Genomic DNA, 21,992 nt, shown 5'->3' on the forward strand with positions numbered 1-21,992 from the left:
AGATGGTTGAACAGCAGCAGTTAATAATATGTGCTTGTCAAACCCCAGTCTGAAGTGCTGTTCTGTTTCTTGATTTATTGTTGTTCGAGTACTTGGCAGAAGTACAGGACTATTTTAGTAGGCAGCCTATTGCTTTGTTAATTTAAATATTTAGCTTAAAGAATTGCATTTTACTTCCTTTGAAGAAAGGCCCCAGCTGCTCTACTACCAATTTATGAGGTCATGTGCTGTGTAAATCTGGTTGTCTAAAAGACTGTTACCAACTGTAGTTGACTGCAGCAATAGGATTCTTCTTTAATTTTGTTTTACTCTGTAATACAGTTCATCAGAACAGCTTTTTCAAATTAGCATGTATTCAAGTATATAACACATGTATTTCTACTACCTGATTTTTGTCACGGGTGGTTCAAAGTTATGTTCCTGATCTATAAAATGGGAGCTGTTTTCTGGAATCTATAGCAACCAAAAGAAGGCAGTTTGCCAAAGAAAAAGGTTTTGGTGAATTCCATTTGCATGGTGTGCTTGAAACCCACCAGTGCTACTTCATGTCAAGTATGTCCATGTGTACAAGTAGCTGCAAAGTCAGAACAGCTTCTGTTGGCTGATGCAGCTCAAAATTAGTTGAGTGAGCTCATGGTAGCTTGCAAGGATGTCATGGATGGACATGAACACTGTCAGCCTGAACAGTCTTTTCCCCCAGTACTTACAGACCACAGTGGTGGTAATTGCTGAATCTGTGCTGAATACATTTGGCAGCTGTGATAGAGCAGTGCCAAATGTGCTGCTTATCTGCCTTAAACAGACTATCATTGTAAAAAGTGGAACTTGTGTTCCATTGTTCAATTGTGACAATATCTTCTTGTGTTAAGATGTGTGCATTCATCTAACATTTTTTATAAGATACTTCAGAATCATCAACCAAATTTTACTACAGTCTTCCCCAGAAAAAATACTCAGATGTAGGTACAATGGTACATGTAAATGAAGCCACACAGTTGTGGGCATCCAAAAAATAAAAGTTAATTTCTTTCATATGTATACTTTTTCATAAGGTCTGTCAAGCAGGCTAAAAAGAGTGGCATTGGTACAGTGCATTGTACTATAAAAATCTGTTATATTAAAGTTTACCTAAAGCTTTCAGCATTTGCAAGATTTTTCCATGTAGAAAAATAATATACTTAACTTGGATTTCAGACATTGTAGTAAAGCCACTGGTTTTTCTTTTTGCCAAGCTTTTGAGTATGCTGTTTTTTTGTTAAAAGGGCACAGAAAATGCACCTTAGCATAAAAATAATCATAAACCAAATTCTGTTTATGTAGTTTATACTGTATTTACTTTAAAAAAGCTAGGCAGTAACGAAGCACTGCTAAAAGTTGGCTAAAAGATTCATATACATGAGGTTTTCATCACAAGAATTAAAGTTCAAATCAAAGTTTCTCACCAAATTAGTGGCAACTAAGCTATGTTGAGTCTGATGACTCTAATTTGCTTGTTTGGGATTCACCTCTACCCAATCAGTTTGTTAAAGAGCACATTACTTCTTCTGCTCTGAAGTACTTTTACACAAATATTTTGCTGTGTTGCAGCTAGGCTGAAAAAATTTTTTGTAAACCCTGAAGAAGACTGGCCTCCTTGCCAGTGAATTTTCATATGCAGATTTCAGATTCCTGTACAAAGTCAAACATTGCCATTGATTAATCAGGCATTGAATTGGGCCAGAAAAGTCTGGAATAGAATTTGAGCATCCAGTCCGGTACTGATTCTGTAAGTTGGATCATATTAAACATTTCACATGGAAGATATACTGTTACTGGGAAAAAAGTTCTTTTGTCCATGCATTCTATCTAGTCATGAAATTGGAAGTCAATGGAAGTAGAATTCACATTATATCCTAATTACAAGTGAGGAGGAGATACTGAATACTATTTTATGGGTATCTTATTCTGAATATTTCTCAGGAGAAAATAAAAAAAATTTTTTTTTTGCTCATGCATGAACATAGAGGAATCAAACAAAATACTACTAAAACTAAGAACTATTTGTAGAAGTTCTGTACTGTATATTCATTTCATTTTCAGTAGGGAAATTAAATAAATTAAATACTTCTGTTATTGATGCTGGTGCCAAACATAAACAGACTCAATTCTGTTGAGAAGTTCCAAAATAAGATGTTTACTGTGAATTGATTTTTTTTTATTTGCGGAGAAACAGTTATTCTTTGTCTTTAAGATTTGGTATTGATACCAGCTGAAGTTTCCTGCAAACTGATTTTGGTACTGCAGATCACATTCTAAAGTTGCTCTTTATCATCTGACACAATGAGAGCTTTAATCTTATGAACGATCATGACAAAAGTAGGTAGCAAGATAACTTAGTAGTAAAAGCAGAAAAGCTCACCTGCAGGTTTTGGGAGGAAAGTCATGCATAGCATCAGCTGGCTTGCGGGCTTTTTTTCATTTCAGTTATCTGAAACAAAATTAATTAATTCTTTTAAGAACGTAAAACATAAAATGACACTGCAAAACAGCTCAGTAAAAATTCACAGAAAATAACTCAGTCAAAAGTAATAGGCTTTCCTCTGAAGGTGTTACACTTGTACTGGGTATCAGGCTATGCATCAAGTCATAGTAAAATGTGTAAATGAATGTGGATGATGCAGCAGAAGTGGTACATCATAAAACAACCAATCTGTCACAGTAGGTTTCTTCTAGGTTTTGTTTGCCCTACAAGGACTTATCAGAACTAAGACAGCCCACCTGGAGATGGAAAACTTCCCTGAGCCTCTGCCTGCTGTTGCATTTCATCAGGGGCTTTTGACCGGCTGTTGCTGGCTGGGTTATTGCAGATCACTCTGGCTGGCTGTCGAGGGATCACAGGTCTGCTCAGAGGCAGGCACCAAGGCACAGGAGTTTGAGCCTTGGCCAGATCTAAATAATTTAAAATTATGTATTACTATATTAACCCCAAAGTCTGGGGAAGTCATACATCAGGTAATGTATCCCAGCTGAGGTCACCTGGAAATAATCTCCTTCATAATTTGAAAACGGTAAGAAAGGAAAATGTCATTATAACCCATAAAAGTGAGCAACCTACAAGTGCTAATCAATCTTGTCTTTTGTAAACTATGTCCCTGTTTTCTAAGCAGTCACTCAGCCAAGTTACTACATACTTTCCTTTTGCTGCTAGAGATGAGTTTGAGGTGATTGCTTTGTAGAGACACTAATGGCATGAGCAAACAAGTCAGTTGTATCTGAGCAACTCCTATGCATTTTGTACAGGTGTCAGTGAAAAAAAGACTCAGACCTGGTGTAATTTTTGCCTAAGACTTTTTGGGCTCAGGTGGTTTTGACTGCATGTGACCTGATATTTTGGAACTATTCAGAATTACTGTTAATGCAGTTCTTTCTATGAAGATACGAGTAAAGGTTCTGTGTTGTTTTTTCCAAGTTTTATAGATCTACTCAAACTTTTTTAAATTAAGGTGTTTTTCCCATCTTTCAAACTATTAATTTTTATGTTATTGGGCCACGGTTCCACTTACACAATATGCAGTTGTTTGAAAGTAATTTTAGTCATGTTTTTAACAACGTGACTTCAAGCAGCTCTATTAAAAATGCTACCTGATTTTACATTTTAGAAAGTGTTTTACACAAAGCATGCGTGTCATGTAGAACAAAGCAATTACCATCTTGTACATTGAAATACCCTCTGAATAAAAGGTACGATGATTAATACCAGAAATCAGTTTTGGTATCAGTTATAGTACAAATGCTTTTAGTAAAGAAACAGTCTTTGAGACTGAGTTATCTGTGGAAGATTCAGAAGATTGCACACAGTGCAGCACACACGTGGTGTCAGGTTTGGCTCCTGGATTCCCTGCTGCAGTGAACACCAGAGCAGGTTTGCTCAAAGGAGCAGCCCTGGCTGCATGTGGTGCATCTGCTTCAGTCCCACGTGGCATGGCCACAGCTAGTTGGTCCCAGGCACTAGAGAGCAGCTGGGAGTGCAGGATGAGATCTGCCCGTGGGGAAGGATTTTTAGGTGCAAGGACATGCAAGGGTACCTGGTGGCACTTGTACTTGCCTGGGTGGGTGACGTTCAAAGACACTACAGCTTGGTCCCCTGGCTGAGCCTTTGCCAGTGGCACCACAGTTGTGTGAGGACACTACAGACTCAAGTGGCTGTTAACTGGTTTTGTGACAGCCTACTCCTCTTGTAGAATGTCACACGCTCAAGACTGTGGCCCAGCAGTTCCAAAGTTCAGAAGTTTAGTTTCAACGTATACCAGTTCAAAAATAATCAAAATAAGCTGTGTATTTATGCATTACATTGTTAATCTGTTATGTTGTCTTGTGTACTACCTCAGAAATCTGTAATTGCTTCCATTTTGTACGTGTTGTTCTTACGTGTCAGGATTTCATAGCTCACTGGATGACATTTTTACCTGATTTGTCAAGAAGGGCATGGTACTAATAACAGTATCTCTTTGTTATCTGATAGACTGTTTAATGGAGGCAAATAAAGCCATTTGTTTGATTTTCATATATTGTCATAGTTGAAAAATAAAATGTTGATCTTTTGAAGATGATGACCACGTCTTTCATATGTAAAACCATAAAGATTGTTGTAATCTTAGTTTATTTTGCTATACAGTAGCTAGATAATAATGTTAGTGTTAGATGTATAAGTACCAGCTTATCTCATGGGATATTAAATTTTTTGAGTTGTTTTTTGTTTCAGAAGACAAAGACTTATAGTATTTTAGCAGTTCTAATAGGTGGTAATATGAAAGATAACTAAAAGAGCCATGGACATGTGGAGTGTAGAAAATAATGAAACCCAGATTGGTTGAATTGAGGATTTAAAACTGAAAGACTGTTCCTTTCTTTAACTAGTAAAACTTAGGATAGAAATTTTTCAATGAGATGCAGTGACATGCTTAAAGACAAATAGGTTTTCTGACTCTGTAAGTAATACAGTTATAATGTAATGAAAATGCAGGAGGTGTTCCCTGTGAAGCACTAATATATCATGTATAACCAATATGGAAGTGATTAAATTGCTTTACAAGCAAAGGTTCGTAGCACGGTAACAAGAAACATTACAAGTTAATACTGCTTCTATCTGAAGATGTATAGTTTTGTGCTAATGAAATATTGTAATAACCTTGCACACCTTTAGAGAACAACACCAACTATAGCTCTCAGGAGTTATTCTGCAAACATTATAATTATTCTGCTTAAATAATTTTTATGCAAAGAACAATTAAAATAAACATAACTGTAAGAATAAAATTACCATAGTAAATGTAAACAAATGCATAAAAGGTGGGCTAATATAGAAGTATGCAGATAGAAATAAAATATTTTTTCAGAAGTAAAAGTAGTTGATTGCCAAGTGGGTTTCACATTAATGTCCTTATTCAAAGCCTGCTGGACTAACTAAAAGTGATCTCCAGCACCTCAGTTAAATTCAGTCAGTCTTAAGTTTCTTCCCCTCTTGGTTAAGAATGAAAAGTCAGGACTTCCCTGAATTTCAGTGAATCCAGTTTTCAGGATTTAGGTAGCTTCAGTGTATTTAACAGCTTTCTCTAGAATATGGTGTTGCAAAGATTTATACTTTCCTTTTCCACAAAAACTGTAGCCTGGGGCTTCATCAGGATAGTATCTGTACTGAATTTGTTCATTTAGTATTTGTTTACTGCCAGAAACACCTTGCACTTTTTTTTTTTTGCACTATATTTGTTTTGGAAATAATGAGAGATAACAAAGTGAAAACTGTGTGAGTTTGGGTGAGAAATTTAAGTTGGCAATAATAGGTAATATTATAAGTTGACATTAATTTTAAGGTGCTAAAGAAGATTTGAAATAAAATGGTATGTTCTGTTTTATAAGGATTGTTTAAGCATTGCTAGAAAGTTTGTATATTATTAATTTTCTCTGAATGTAAAGTTAGGAAAACTTTATTTTTTTTCATTTCTGATCCACAGAATTCATACACAGGAAGGCATGCCATATGCATATGTTCTTTGTTCCTTTAAAATACATACCTCCATCATTTGGGGCATTCATATAACCCAGTTATTTCTTGTTATGAGGAAATTCAGAGCTGAACTAAAAATTGTTACCTACAGATTTTTGTGCCTTTTAGCTTAAAAGGGAAACAGTCTGCCCTCTCTTCTTGCTACATTATATAGTGGTATGACAGTAGTTCTTTTAATTAGGTCATTAAAACATATATAGAAGACCTGACTTGGCAGACCTAAATTACCTAAATATCACAGAAAAGTCAATAGGATGTTTGTTCATGAAATGAGAATCTCGCTGAACAAAAGACTGTACTGCTAGTAGTAAAACTTAGCATCAAGGTTGAATTCATAACACACTACCAGCTATATTGCATTGAACTCTATGATGGAAATGCAGTTTGAACTCCAGTGTTTACTCAATATGGAAGTGACAAATACATGGCTCTAATAGAAATGCCATTTTTTGTGCCAAGTAGTTACCCAGTGACTGATGATGAGTACTTTGGTTCAGGAATTGGGCATGTCAGTTAGCACTATTCTAACTAGGATTTATTTCAATGGCATTTTATTAAATATGCCAATTTATGTATAGTATTTGACTTCAGGTGGTGGTGACAGAGGATTTCTTAGAAAAAGCATTTATGCGTCACCATGTGAGATGCTGTCTGGAGCCCTATTCTAGGGTCATGTAAAAGCCTGGCATAAACTTGTATATGAATTTCATTTACACTTTTGCAGTCAGTTTCACCAAAGGGTACCAAGGAAGACCTTGAAGTGTAGGCACACAACACATGCTTTGCTTTTTATCAGACGTATCCATCAACAGAGTGGGGGTGGTTGTTGTCCTGTTCAACTGGAAGGGCAGATTTCATTCCCTTCAGAGGTCTAACAGTTCCCAAGATAGACTTTCCTGAAGGGAAAGGACAACACTGTTCTGCTTTTGCTGTTTTCTGTGGCTACCCAACAGGTGGAACTGCTGTCTCTGACCGTGCACAGGGCTGCGTGCCACTGGAGGCTGATGCAGGACACAAACAGCAGAGCAGCCCCTGCCTCGTGTGCTAACCCGAGCAACCTCCAACTTGAAGGCCTGACTTCCACTGGGGAAGTTAACTGTCTGCTGCAACACCCTTCCCTAGCAGAGGGGAGGAAATGCCTAAATACTGGTGGAGGCTTCTGTTCATTTGTGAACTATTAATGAGCTGTTATTATTCTGGTATTACCTTTAACATATTTTATGGTGTGTTAAAATGAATAGCAATGTCACACCAGCCACATCTTATTCATGAGGTGTGATGCATGAGCATGAGGCTAGTTGTTTTTAAACAAGGACTAATTTCTGTCTCTCCCCAGATATTAACTAAATTCACTTAAATAGATTTTGGATGACACAAGAAGCAATAGTCTACTTAAAAGCTTATGGTTCTTTGAAAATACTTGGAATTCCATTCAGGATGTGAATGAAGTTGAACCAAGACTTCAGCGTTCCACAAAATAAATCCAGGGTCTTCACTCTTGCCAGCATGCTGGGAGTTACGTTTTCCACCTAAAATGGATTTCTAGCTCATGATTATAATTCTTGTATAAATGGTTAGTTTTTATTGGGAAGCTATTTCTTGGTTTGGAAAAAATACTTCTTTTCCCTTGGTGCTAAAATCATTGAGGTGGAAGGTTTGCAAAAGAAACTTCAGTGTCAACCCAAATGAGGCAAAGGGCTAAAAACGCATCTTAAGGACCATTAGTCAGAACAATTTGAGGTGACAGTAGCCAAGATTGTTTTATATATGAAGTTCATCAAACAGAAAGTTGGTTTCTTTAGCTGGAAAAGATGCCTAAAGGGGTGTATTTTTGCTGCAGTTGCTAGGGAGCAGCTTACACTGTATCTGTGGGATATAATGTGAGTCATGTAAAATGCACTATGCTGATAATTTACCTCAGAGTGGTTAGAGCTGAATGTTACATTCACAGAGCACATCTCATTGTACAAAAAATGAAGATGAGATGGATGTTCTTAGTAATGTTTAGGTGATGGAGCCACACTGGCACACAAGGCACAGTACACATGTCAGTCGGCTGACAGGAGCATGTCAGTACTACAGATCCTTAGGTGAGCAAAAAATCCATACATTGGCTAGATGGGAGGAAAGAACACAGCAGAGGAGAAGAAGTAAAACCTGTGTTTTCATGTATTTGACAGATCTTTGGAATGAACAAAGTCCTGAGAATCCCAAATAGTGTAGTCTTTTTTAAGCCCAGCTCACTGGACTGGAGGTCTGTGCTACCAGTAGTCGGTTGTTTAACAAAATGAGGATGGGTAAATCATGGGGGGATCTGAGTTGCCCTGCTCCAAAGTGAACATGCATTTGGAAACAAAACTGCTTACCTATGAAATGTCAACATCTGTAATATAAGCCTTTATAATTACTTAGTTATAGGACTTTGTAATTTTATTTCAGAATCTGTCAAATTGGAATTATTTTGGTTGAAAACACAGTCTTAACAGTTCAATATTATTAAAACTGCAAATACAATACATAAATTATACAGCTATAACACTGGTTACTATATTGCTATAGATTTCCATTTTTATATAATAGTTAAAATCTCAATATTTTTTCCTTACTGCATCCATACAGTGATACTGTCTTTAAGTTAATTGCTTCACCCATTTAAGCACTGGTGCAAGTTTGTCTCACATACGGTACACAGGGATGGAGTGTGTTTTCCTCAGCAATTACTGCATTTGTTCAAAGTGAATTAGAAAATCAAAAATGTTAGGAATATTCTTTAATTAGATGATTAAAGAACCCAGCAAGTAGTGTGATGTTCAGATAAAAACAAAAGGTACTCTGTAGCATTTTAGTCCATGGTAGAATTCAGACAGGACATGAGTTGTACTGTCCCACTAAAGGGTCTGCTGTTTCTTGAAATTCTGTATGGCGTATATTTATAGTTTTCAAGTAATTTTATCCTTCTAGGCTCAGCTGCCTCACCTTGAAAGATGCTTTCAATAAGCAATCTCACAGTACGCTGCCTAAAAACATGATGTTATTATTAACAACAATTTGAAACCCACTGAACTTGGCCTTCACAAAACTTTGTGAACAGATACTATCAAAACACAGCTGAAATTAGTGAAGTTGTGTACACTAGCTACGCTAGCCAAAGATTTTAAAAAAACTCTTTCATTATCTGCTGTTGCAGATATTCACTTCTCCAACCTTTTCTACATGTTAGAGGGGTTTTTTCCTTCTCTAGTCAGCCTTTAAGTATTTGACTCTTCCAATGGTTTAGCTCTTAAGTTTTTCATAAAGGCCCAACTTTTCTTTCCCCCAAATACAACTTCTAGTATTGAAGGAACACCTCAAACTGATTCCAAAGGGTCTGTTCACAGTACAGTCTTTAAGTGATACCTCCTTTTGAATACATTTGTTCTACATGCATTGTTCTGAGAAGCAGTTTCTGATTTCTGAAATGTTCCTTTTAAAATAAAATACAGTAACTTCCTTCTGCAGTTTTTAGATTTTTATATAATTGATGATGTTTTATAAGCTTTGATTATTATATGCATTCACATGTTTTTCACTGAGCTGTTTGGGTTTGCTTTTGTGAATGAAGGATGTAAAATAAATAATTCAAAAGAAATCAGGACTAGATGTAATTGCTGTTGTATATAGTTGTCTGCTATCCTACTTTTGTTCTGCTTCACTTCTGAAATAGCACAATGCATTTCTGTTAGTAGCACAAAGAAAAATATTTTGTAGAGAAATAGTCTGAAAATATTTTAATCTATCTCTTAAAATGTGAAGTACCTTATTTCTATTCCTTCTTTCCTCCTATTCATTTTAATTGTTCAGACTTTGGACAATGGGCATGGGAAACACCAAGGCACAGTCAAATACTTTTACTTTCCTTGGTACAGTGAAAGTATCTATCCATTTTTTAAAAATGTCTATTGTTAACTATCTCCCAGAGAAAATTTTTTTCAGTTAAAATATTTGGTACTTAAAAGAAGCTTGTTGGGATTTTTTACCAGTAATGAGTTTAGTACTCATATAAACAGTTTCTAAAATAACCTTGAAAAGTCTGTATAAAAGCTACCTAGGACTAAGAGATTCTTATGCATTCTTTCTGAAGCATTAGAGTAGCAAGAATATGATTAATTGTAGTTTGGCATTTTTCAAGTCTCTCTTCTTACCCTGGATAATGCCCATTTTATTTGATACAGTAGATGAGAAGTTGCACCTCTGCTACAACTTTTTTTGTATTAGATTTATAGTTTGATTTCCAACTAACTTAACTCTGTGGAAAGGACAGTTGCACTGGGGATTTTTATACAAACCTGAAGCAGATTTGATGCAAAGTACTGGATCCAAATAGCTGATGTCTTATGGGAGGAAGGGTCAAAAGTTGGAAAACAGATCTAGAATGGATGTAATTTGCCCATTCTACATCACAGTGCTGTCTGGATCTCTTAGCCATAAATCAAAATCTATTTTTTTTTTCTGAAGTCCAGCTCTAATTTCTTATCACCTTTTTGTAAAACTAGACAAAATTTTATTCTATCTTGTTTAAAAATAACCCTTTCTATCTGCACATGCCACCTGAGTTGTCAAACATTCACAGAGACCATACTCAATCTTACATAATGAAATAATATTTTTCTTTTATGTGTGTTGTCATTGTTTAAACCCAGCCAGCAACCAAGTGTCACACACTGCTCAACCACTCCCCCACCAGTGCAAGCCCTGCTCAGCAATAACAAAACATGTCTGAATTATCAACCTGTGTTCAGCACAAACCCACAACACAGCCCCCTACCAGCACTGTGCAGAAAAGTAACTCTACCCCAGCCAAAATCAGTAGTCTGTGAAGGAAGATTGGGTTTTTAAGTAAATATCTCTCCATGAGAGTCATTCATAGAGACTGCAGTTAATTGATATTTTGCTGGAGTTACTCTTGGTAGTTCCATTCACTGAAGTCCTTAACAGCACCATAGTTCAGTGTGTGAGCTAGCCATATCCATTTCAGTGTCATATTTCATTTTAGAGCCGTTCCACCAGTCTTCGTAATTTTCTAGTATATACGATACTATATATATAGTAGTATATATAGTATATATATCATAGTATAACAATATATATAATAGTGTTCCTTTTTACATGTATGTAATTTGGATGCCCTTGCATGAAGCAGCATAAATATAAAAAAGGAAAACAGCCCCTTCTCTACAGTACTTGAAGTTTGCTGTTAATGATTCAAATCACATTAGGTATATGAATTATAGGGTATATCTGCATTTGTAATTTTTGCTGTGAAGAAAAAACATTTTTAAAGGGAGGGAAATACCTTCTACTAAGCTGTATTTTCACAGACTTTAGGTTCTAATCTGATGGGATTGTTGAAAATCCTCTGATTGACTTCTTAGGTCAACTGAGAATTCAGGTTTTCATCACAAATAAAAATTTGTGAAGTCAACATGGTTTATGATGTCTTGCTACTGTCTGCAAATGTCTTTGCATTTCCAGCTTCCAGTGCTTTTTCATTTTTAAATACTACTACAGAGGAAAACAATATGGTAATAGTAGTGGGTTCTAATTTTATCAGTCATGATGCTTCTTTTTGATTTTGTTGGGAAAAAAATTAAATAGGCTTTGGCACTGAGCTGTTAAAGCTCAGATATTTACAGGAGGCAAAATGAATATCTGTGAACTCTCTATTTCCAGAGGAGCAGTCACCCAAAAAGTGTAGGCACTTATATGCAAATCCTGAGCCCTCTCAGGAAAATATTCAGGAATTTGAAGTGTAGCATAGGGAAAATACTGGAATGCTGCTTCTGCTCCTTTAATAAATGTCTACAGATAGTGTGCCTGAACTGTGTGAACTGCTGTGTCCATTCTGGTTTACACCAGTACATACAATTCTTAAATGTCCAGAGATAGCAATTGTGTGACTAGTGGAAGAATTCCAAGGTGAAATCATGACCTCTTTAGTGCCATATATTCTGCATAATATTAATGTTAATGTTATATTGTTCCTCATGAACATCTCACCTAGACAGTGCCTGCATGTTTACAGCAGGCTGAATGAACTTCAGGCTGCTCACAGCCAGTGGCTGTGGGAGGGACGATCCTTCCCTGCTGTTTTGTGTTGGAATCACAAGCCAGGGCTAGAAGCTGTTTTAAGGTGACAGCACTGTAGCTACTCAAGGATGTAGCCTACAGCACTAGACCTCTACATTTTAATTTTTGGTACTATATGTGCTTACATGTACATTAAAAATTTGGCCTTGCTGTGCAGAAGTGATCCAGAGATTCTGAACAATAGTGAATCATCTTATTCTGCCATAACACCCTTAATTTTCACTACAGTGTTTATCCCAGCATTTCCACCCAGCTCTGGGATGGCTGTAAATTGGTTATTCAAGTTGTAAGAAAAAGAAAATAACCCAGAGCAGTGAGACAAAACAGAATGTACAGTGAATCACAGCCAAGGTCTAACAATCCTGTTCCTCCTAATAAAGACTCGCCTATTGCTGCTCAGCAAGAAAATATTAGATTTCAAACAATAGCTTTGACTCATTAAATTCCCTTAATCCCCCCATAGCTCTATTTTCTGAAGGATGCTTCTACAGTGTAGTTCATATAAATTAGATAATCCTACCAAATGGTTGGATTGTGCAAGAAGAGAGGCCAGGTTGTCTCCAGCTGTCTGAAGATGGAGGTGAGGTTGGACAAAGCAGGTAGCTGCATTTCAGTCAATGAAGAATAATTTAAGGTGAATTGTGTTACACGTGTTAAATGTGACTAGTGTCAGTCTGTGCAGGCAGTGCCTACTTGTTCTCCCTATGCACAGACCAGCTACTCTTTCTGTGTAAGAAAGCCACAGACCTATGTAGGAAAGTATTTCAATGACTATTATACCAGAGACTGACCAATAAGTAATTTTCTTCAGCTGGCTGCACTTTGGCATCAAGTTTTAAACCTTGTTTGACCCCTCTTTCCAGCTCTAAGGTCTGTTAGTTAGGCATGAATTAAGTTATGCTTGCTGAGATCTCCTTAATGCAACTTTCAAATGTAAATAAAGTTGCAGGAGTTGCACTTCAAGTGAGCTTTGTCATGATTGTGTCCTTTGGTAGGTGTCATGGAGTCTCCTTCTCTGGAGATGCTCAAAACCTCCCTGGATGTGATCCTGTGTAACCTGCTCTAAGTGATGCTGCTTTGGAAGAGGGCTTTGACTAGATGGACCTTCCAACATCAATGATTCTGTGATTCTGCATTCCTCTGGGAATGAAGCTGAGAACTCTGATTGTTTTGGCTTTTTTTTTTTTTAACTGATGAAGATACCCAAATCCCTAACACTGTTTTTTAGAAGGCAACTAAGAAGACCCAGGGAGGAGCTACATCATTGGTTACTTTTGCAGATTCTGGAGATGCTGAACAGACCTCACAGGCTCCCTGTGGTTATGCTTGTTTAGTGCAGACTTGGTTCTGTTGTTTGTTGTTGGGGGTTTTTTAATTGACAACTAATCTTGAGGAAACTTGTGATCAGCATTTTCTTGTTGATAAATGAAGTAAGTAAACAACTAAGAGCTCCTTGTCTGCTTTTCTGAAGTATGGGACCACTCAGATTGATAGCATCCACAAAACAGCAGACTTACTGGAACTTTCACATTCTCCAGCTGCTGAGTTTGGTACCATAAAATACGGGGTCAGGATGGTCTGCCACAATTACTCATTCTTTGACAAATGAGTCTTCCATTAATAGGAGAGGGAGTTTTGTTCACCAATAGAATGTGAGGCAGTACAAGGATCTTTCACTAGTGCTGTATAGAGGATCTCTTCTATACCTGCATTAGAGAGTCCTAAAGTTTAATAACAGATCATTGTTTCCCTTTCCTAGAATAGAAAATTGGCATGGAATAATAAGAGCTTGCATTCAAAAGAGAGGCCTCTGAAGTCACAAATTTCTCATAAGCATTTGTCAGTAATGTACGATTTGTGCCCATGTGTCTGGCTCATTTTCCCGAAACATTACAAGGATTTTCTGTGGACTAATCTGATATATTCTAGATGTTCAAAACAAAACAGAACAATTACACTACATATATATTTTGTAGTCCTCGTGAATTTGTTTGGATTCACAGCCCCCTGAAATTATAAAAGAAGTGTATCTGATAAAGATACACCTTTCTGATAACAACAGTTTAATTAAGCATTGTTTTCACCAAAATTGGTGGTCCAGAAAATTACATAAAATTGAAATTATAAATCACTATTAATACCAATTAAAATTAAGATTACTGTCTGCCACTTGCATCCTATGACAGAAAAGATGGGTATGAAATACCGGTATGATGGTACAGGCCTCCTTGGCCTTGCTGCCAATCCTTTATTAACTCAAGTAGAAAACTTGGCAGGTGGAGTTGGGTTTCTGACCCTTTGAGAAGGGCATCTTCCTTTGACAGAAGGACCTTGTTTCAAACCACAAGTCAAGAAACAGGATTAACAGGTGTGAAAAGCAGTTGTGTGCAGACCACAGCAAGCATGAAAAAGGTTAAGGCAAGATTCAAGGTCCAGACAAGCAGTAAGGCAGAGCAATGAAGAAACAGCCATGTGGTTATGTGATTGTTACTTTGTTAGTTGTAGAGTATGGAAAACAGAAGGAATTAGTCATTAGGTTATTTTGGAAACCTCTAAAAGACCCCAAACCCACAAACAAAACAACAACAACAAACAAAACCAAACCAAAAGAAACTAAAAAAACCCCAACCAAACCAAAAACCCACTAGGGAAAAGCTATTGCTTTCTACCTCTGCATTTAACATGAAATTATTTTAATGTAAGGTTTTTTTAAATTTACTCCTGAACACTGGAGTACTTTGTCTAACACTGGCATCTTCATACAAAGGGCAAGAAATAGCAGGTGACACCTGGATAAATGTCTCAACCCCACTGTATGATGATATGCATTCAGGGACTGTATAGTGTGTCCAAACCAATTTTTTTGCACAGAATGTTAAGAGCCTAGCAGACAGAAACTTTAATGGGAATTGGTACCTATAAGAGTTAGAATAATGCAGGCAACAAATAATAAGAATGATCCTGTTCAAGCCAAAGGAATACTTAGCCTGACTAATTGTAGGGGGGGTGGGGGGGAAAGAAGTTTCTACCATTTTTATCATTTTTGTTCTTCATATGTATGTCCTGGGCTATCAATCAGCTTTCTTTAACTGAAGCCAGCTGGCAAGTGACACTGCAGTTTATCAACCACCAGTAAATAAAATGTTATGCTCCAGAAAAATTCAATTCCCAAATCCCACCCCTAAAAATCAATAAAGTTTCCTCCTCCAGCTAAAGCATTTCTTATGAACATTCATTTTTTAAATATAGCAATTTTTGTCACCTTTCTTAAAAATAAAAACTAAAACCAAATTAATATTAAAAGCTATGAAAACTGTGGTTCTAGAAACAAATCACTTTTTAATTTTCATAAACATTAAACTTTTTTTAAATTTGGGTTAACAAATATTTATTTAAAACAAGTAAGGATTAAAAGGTTTATTATATCAGTCCTTAAAAACTAAAATAATGTTTGGAATTTTGGATACTTCTACTATAACTTTACTCTCACTCTCTGAAGTTCCTGTTCCCAAGTTAAACATCGTAAGACTGGCTACTCTGTTGAATAAGATTTTATTGCATTAAGGTATAAATAATGTTGTTTTTGTCAGTCAGTACCCAGTTGTGGTTTAGTTTGGAATTTCAAACTATAATGAACTAATAAAACCCAACTCAATCTTCATTAGTTTTTCTATCTGTCCCTTTAAACGCTTTGATGCACTCTCATTCAGGAGGTGGCAGAGAACTGTGACCAGTGCAGCCATGGAGGCACGGGGGTCTGTGTGCTTTGCACTGAAGTCTGCATAAGCTGCCAGATTGTACAAATGCCTTTCCCACTTTCCTTTGTATATCAAAGCTGTATTTAAACTTTCCTAGTGTTGTGGTTGTATCAAATTAAACCTCTTGGAATTCTCTGTGTCACCTTCTATTGCTGCCAGTGACATCTACAGTCTAGTGCATTACCATTTTGGCTTCAAAATAGGCTGCTGTTGACTTTTACGATACTAACCATTTGATGCATTCCCCTTTCTGATCTTTTCCAGTGGCCTCTAGAGCTCTTCACCTCAAAGAGGTTCATACAGCTGGCTCTTTGTGCAAACTGAAGCTTTCAGCCCTTCATGGAGTCAGTGGTGTCTAACAACTTTATCATATAAATATCCTTAAAAAGATTTTGAGATATTCATTGATAGACACAATATGGTCAATTGTCCGTTTTCTCTGAATTGAGTGTACAGGGAATTGTGTTATTTCCTAATCCCATGGTCCTCTTCAGAGAAGCTTGTGCAGATCTCTGAGGAAATACCCATTCAGAACCTGTTGGTTCAACCCATCTCTGTAATCAACCACCACACTTTTAAGATTAATCTGGATGGAATGTAATCAAAGTCTTACAAAAATAGAAAAATATCCATATGGAATTCTAACAAATTGACTTCTTAGACAGCTGATGTTCACCAAGACATATTTTAGCTCAAAAAAAAGGGTATGTAATATAGGAAGGGAAAATTGTATTTTGTTCATGATTAGGCTAATTAAAAAAGTGCTTGAATTTGGGGGGGTTGTTTGGTTTGTTTTAAACTGAGCTGTTTGCATGCTCATACATTTCTAGATGGGAATAATACTAGTAGTCCTACAACTTTAAAAAGTTATGGGGCTTATTTACAATGGGAAAGAATTATCATCTCCATATCTTGAAGATAAGTCATATGGACAAATGTACTTCAGCAAAAACAAGAAATAAAATATCTCCAAGTGAAGATGAAATTCAAAGAAACCATCATCAGATAAGACCCACAAGTAATCTCAGATCTATGTATCAAATTTGAGCCAATTCACTAAATTAAAAGGATTGGAATTATATTCATGTTATTTCTGACAGTTACATTTTCCTGGTTTACACCAGAACATCAAGAAGGACATTATATACTGATACATTTTGTAGCATCTTACTCAATAACTAGAAATATATTGAAGCTTACATTTCTAAGAAGCATTTACAAAGCAATAGCTCCTATAAATTCTGCCCAGTGTATGGAACAGGCTATTTGGGGTTTTTCAGTAAGGGAAAATACAGAATAAGAAAGAACCTGAAAGTCAAGACAACATTTTCCCAGTTGTTTTGCTTGTCTGGCAGTAGGAGTTTTTTCTCTCCTGAGTCAGGTCTCACAGTCACTGGGAGTAGAGTCCAGCGTTTGTTGTGACCCCACTCAGAAGCCATCCTCAGTGGGTGAGCGATGCAGCGGTGGGCAGTAGGAGCTGTGCAGCTGTGCCTTGCTCCGGGATGCAGCACTGCAGCCTGGCTGAGCGCAGCCCTGCCCTGCAGGGCAGCACGGGCTCCTGTGCTCTGCAGGCCCGTTCGTTTGCCTGCTGAACGCATCGCCAAATGCACTCCCTTCCAAAGCCACGGCTGGCACTGAGAGTCTTTGCACTGTGGTAGCGAATTGCTGGGACAAAAGAACTCACTGGTGGGAACAAATGATGTTCCAGTACCTCTGGAAACATCATCCTGTAACACTGTTGGTGCGTTTGCGTAAATTCAGGACACCAAGCTGAAGCTCTGTTCTAGGTAGCTTCTGAGAATAAGGATTCCTTCATTCTCTAGCTTTCTACAAAATTATTTGCCTACATTAGAAAATGGAAAATCTACCAGGAAGACAGACAGTTTTCTGGTTTGAAAGCCTATGGGAAAAGTGAAACTAGTTTGTTTTGCCTTGTCATCCCGATCAAGAAATAAATCATGTAATGCCTTCAAGAAAAATACTTACACTTTATTCTTCCCCAAATGGTAATATTGGTGCACAGAAATGAGGAAAGCTGTATTGCACGCACTCCCTCCTGATACTGCATTTGCTTTATTCCAATTTCCATGTAAAAGGAATGACTTGCATGTTAACAGTAAGAAGAAAAATCAGGACCCTTCCACCGTTAGATAATCTAATGCCAAAAGCACTGCCAGAACAACTTTCCTGCCATTATTTATGTAGGGAAGGGAGACAGTCAGCATCTATTATGTTGTTTTTTTCATCAGCCCCCACCCCAGGCTGAGGTTTAGTGTCAGAGACAGGGAAGAAGCATTCGGCTACATTCTTACACTGAGGTGAGAAAGTCCCAACCAAAGCCAGCGCAGTGAAAAAAGGGGTAATTTGTAATAAAATGAGATAGATGGTATTGACAATCTGACAGGACAAATCCTTGTTTGCAGTGGGAATGATTTGCAGTTAGCAGATAAGGTCAGACAGAGGATGTTTCGTATCCAAGTCATCATCAGCTACAGAAAAAGTTACTACTTTCCCCCTGGGCAATTGGTCTTGTCATTCACACCTGTCTTTACCATTTTTTCCTGATATAAACCTGACTTTTTTATTCTTGAATCTATGCTAAGTATGCACATATATATCCTGGGCAAAGAAGGTAAAGGGGGAAAATATAGGCTTCCATTGTCTAAACCAACATTTAAATACCTAAATAATGCAGCCAGCTTAGTTTGCTCATAAGGTATTCTAGTAATTAAATATCTTTTTCTTGACTGTATTCACAGACATTTTGCCAAGGAAGGTTCTACATTAAAATCTTGAAGACTTGTATAAGTATTCTAGAGTTTATTCTTGGTTTACTTTTATGCTCTTCCAGAATCATCCCATCCACCATTAATTTACTACAGGTCACTGATCCCAGGTAAAAGGCTGTCTTACAATGAGTAGGGAAGACAACTAATCGTGTTATGCACACCCCAAGGATATTCCTCTCAGAGGAGGCATGGAAGAAGCTCATGGATTTCTTGGCATTAATTTCTAAAAAAAGACATGAAGTTTTGATGCTCCTTTTCAGCTTTGAATTGTCCGGCTAAAGCAGCATGGTACCATTCAAACCTCTCTAGTACTACCCCAGATCTGCAGTAAAATGCCATAACCTCTTGTGTATGTAACAACCCAACTCTCTGTATTAATTACATAAAAATGGCACTCTTCTTACTCTACTCTTACTAAATGTACCACCTGATTCACATAAAGGAAACATTTCTACATCTTTTAATTCCAGTTGTAATCTGAAGAGTGAAACATGGCAGAATTTTAATTCAGTCTACCTTTTTTTCTACCTGAAAGCATCAATGAGCATACAGAGAATGCAGAGAGATAGTAAAAGTTCTTACTGTGCCTTTAATCTACTGTAAGAATCCTTTTCTTATTAATAATACATGTGAAAGAATGAGCTTCAATGGACTGATTGGTTCCAAGTGCTCTGTGTACCTCAAATAGTACAATGAAAGCAGGGGTTTTAGAAATAGGAGAGTGTATTTAATATGTACATTTAAAAATAACTTTCTAGCCATTCATTTTATGGGCACTACTCCAACCACATATATTTAGTACATACTCAGGTTTTGCACTAATCTAGGATTTTGTCAAGACATCCCTGTTGTGCCTTTGTCAAGCAGAATTTGAATAGAATACCCGAGTAAAAAGTAGAACATGCTAAGGAAGAAATCTAGTCATAAAAAAAAAATAAAAATTGCACATCATACTGTAACAAGTAACCTTTTGCGCTGTGAAACAAAAGGAAAGAAAGCTCAGTGATTTTCTAGTGTACTCACTTGGCACTCAACCCTCATCTGTGGGTTCGTTTTCAGTTTTCATTGTTTGCTGTGCTCTCTCTCCTTCTGCTTGTTTATTATTACTGACTTTTGTGAGCCTCTCATGAGTTTTGGTAAAAAAGACAATGTATATCCAGCCTTCTAATCTTTTGAAATAGGGAATAGATTAATGGAAATAATGGGAACATTATCAAATATAAATTGACTGCTGGAAATTAGTTCATTCTGAGTTATGTCCCATTGTCAGCTGAATTCTGCACAATGCAAATCAATACACATGGAAATAAAAGTAAAAAAGAAAATAAATTATTTTCAACTTCTCTTTAATAAGTGTTTAATTCTTAATAGAGAACCAGAGCATCTTCCCTTCGTAAGTATAAACAGAAAGCAATAAAGATGGAATGAGGATCCTGGTACATCAAGCTGACACCAGAGGGATGGAGGGTGGGAATGCCCAGGAGGGTGACAGCTCCAGGAAATGTGTGTGTGTGTGTGTACACACACATACTCTGAAGGAAGAAGAGAGAGAAACAGGAGAGGGTGGCAAGAGATCATTAAAAGCCTGAGGAAAAACAAGTGCCTAGAGAATAGAATTAATAACTCAGCAAGGAGGTTAAGAATGAAACTTTGAGGTGTTGGGGTGGGTTTCCTAAGCAGACTGCCATACTTTGCAGGCAAGATCTGTGCAATTCTCTTGCTGAGAAGATGGGAGTGAGACCAAGGAGAAAATCTAGAACTGGGCAGGTAGCCTGTAAAAGCAGGTTCTTTTTGAAAAGGACAAAAGTCAAGATTTGCAAGCTGAGTTGGCAGTGTCACTTATTCAAATATACACCCCTGAAGTGTATATTTAAGTTTTTAACTTTCCTGTTGTACCAATATAATCAATAACTTGAACTTTTTAGTGTCTATTTCATGATCAGCATTTCAAGTGAACCAAAGTGAGCCCTGCAGGCATGTAAGAAATATGGCTGACTTTCACAATATGAATGTTTTATACTTGCATACTCTTGCTAATCACTGCTTATGATCCTAACACTAGATGTAGTAGCTTTGTTAGCTAGAACAGATGCAGATATATTCTGTCCTTTTTTATGTTTTGTTTCTTTAGCAAGAATATAGTAATATCTGCAAAGGATGGAGCCTGTAGCACATTTGTCAGAGAAATAATTTGAAATGGCTACCCAGATCTTTCAGTGGCTTTATTTGCAGCACAAGACAAAAACACAATTTATGATTTTGTTGGGCAGAATAAATAACTACAATTCAATAAATCAGAAGCTGAGCACAGGCTGAGGCACTGCTGAAGAGAGCAGTGGGGCCCCAAGCATCCCTTGTGTGCACCATGGACCTCTGAGTCACCCCGAGTCTGAGTTGTGCTGTCGCTGCTCCATTACTGCCAGTCATGAGCAGGATCTGTGCTGGGGCACTTGTGCCTTTCCCTTCTCATTCCAGGGCTGGACTATTTGCATCAGTACTGTGTGAAACTCCTAAGAAATCACTGAAGTGTACAGAACATAAAGATCTCACAACAGTGTATTAAAACAAATGATGATCACTAAATCCTTGTCTGAGATTTTGAAGACATAGAACCCATTTATTTCTTTAGGCATCAGGACTTTAAGAGCTAAATTTATATGATCTGATAATATGCAGCATTTGTAGAGTTGCAGCTGGCTTTTCATAGGTATTCTCCAAATGAAAACTATTTTATGTGCTGAGAATCCTGAGATGGAGCTGTTGAGAGTAATTAGGGAAATATAACCTTCCCCAGGAGTGATATACTTTTGGAAACAGATTTTGAATCCTTTTTGTTATGAAGATAACTTACTATTTAAAGAGAACTGTACAGTTATTCATGTTTGCATAATTATACCTTTATCTTGCCAGCTCACTGTGGAAAGCATCATAATGGAAGATGAGAAGATTTTGTAATGGTGATGGAAATCTTTTTATTCAGACAAATCAGTAGTAGTCCTCTCCTATTGTTTTAAAATATCTGTCAAGATGTATAGAAAAATGCTCTTCTAACTTGTAATTTTAATTTTGTTACAGTCAGTATAATGCTTCTTTCATATTAACATAACTCTTATTAACAAATTAACATTCACCTTAAGTGAGCACTGAGGTCATGAAAGAAGGAACAACAACCATGGCAAACTTGAGTATCCTAGTAGTAGTGTTTTCCTTTATTATTCACTGATTTATGTTCAGTTCAAATATAACATGCAGGGTTTAAGACACATTTTCTGAACT

At 36.9% G+C, this 21,992-nt stretch overlaps 1 protein-coding gene across 10 annotated transcripts in view; it reads left to right on the forward strand.

Moving 5' to 3' along the window:
- B3GALT1 (beta-1,3-galactosyltransferase 1) overlaps positions 1-21,992 on the forward strand; it is a 185,264-nt gene that overhangs the window by 6,190 nt on the left and 157,082 nt on the right. Inside the window, exon 1 of one of the 10 annotated variants that reach the window (XM_085584352.1) lies at positions 1-21,992. This exon is cut by the window's right edge and continues 23,626 nt beyond it. The exons of the other annotated variants lie outside the window; for them this stretch is intronic. The gene's annotated coding sequence lies outside the window, so the exon portion shown is untranslated. 10 annotated transcript variants of the gene reach the window in all.

The sequence above is a fragment of the Lonchura striata genome, chromosome 7, assembly GCF_050655825.1.
Source record: "Lonchura striata isolate lonStrDom1 chromosome 7, ASM5065582v1, whole genome shotgun sequence".
NCBI classification, from domain to species: Eukaryota; Metazoa; Chordata; class Aves; order Passeriformes; family Estrildidae; genus Lonchura; species Lonchura striata.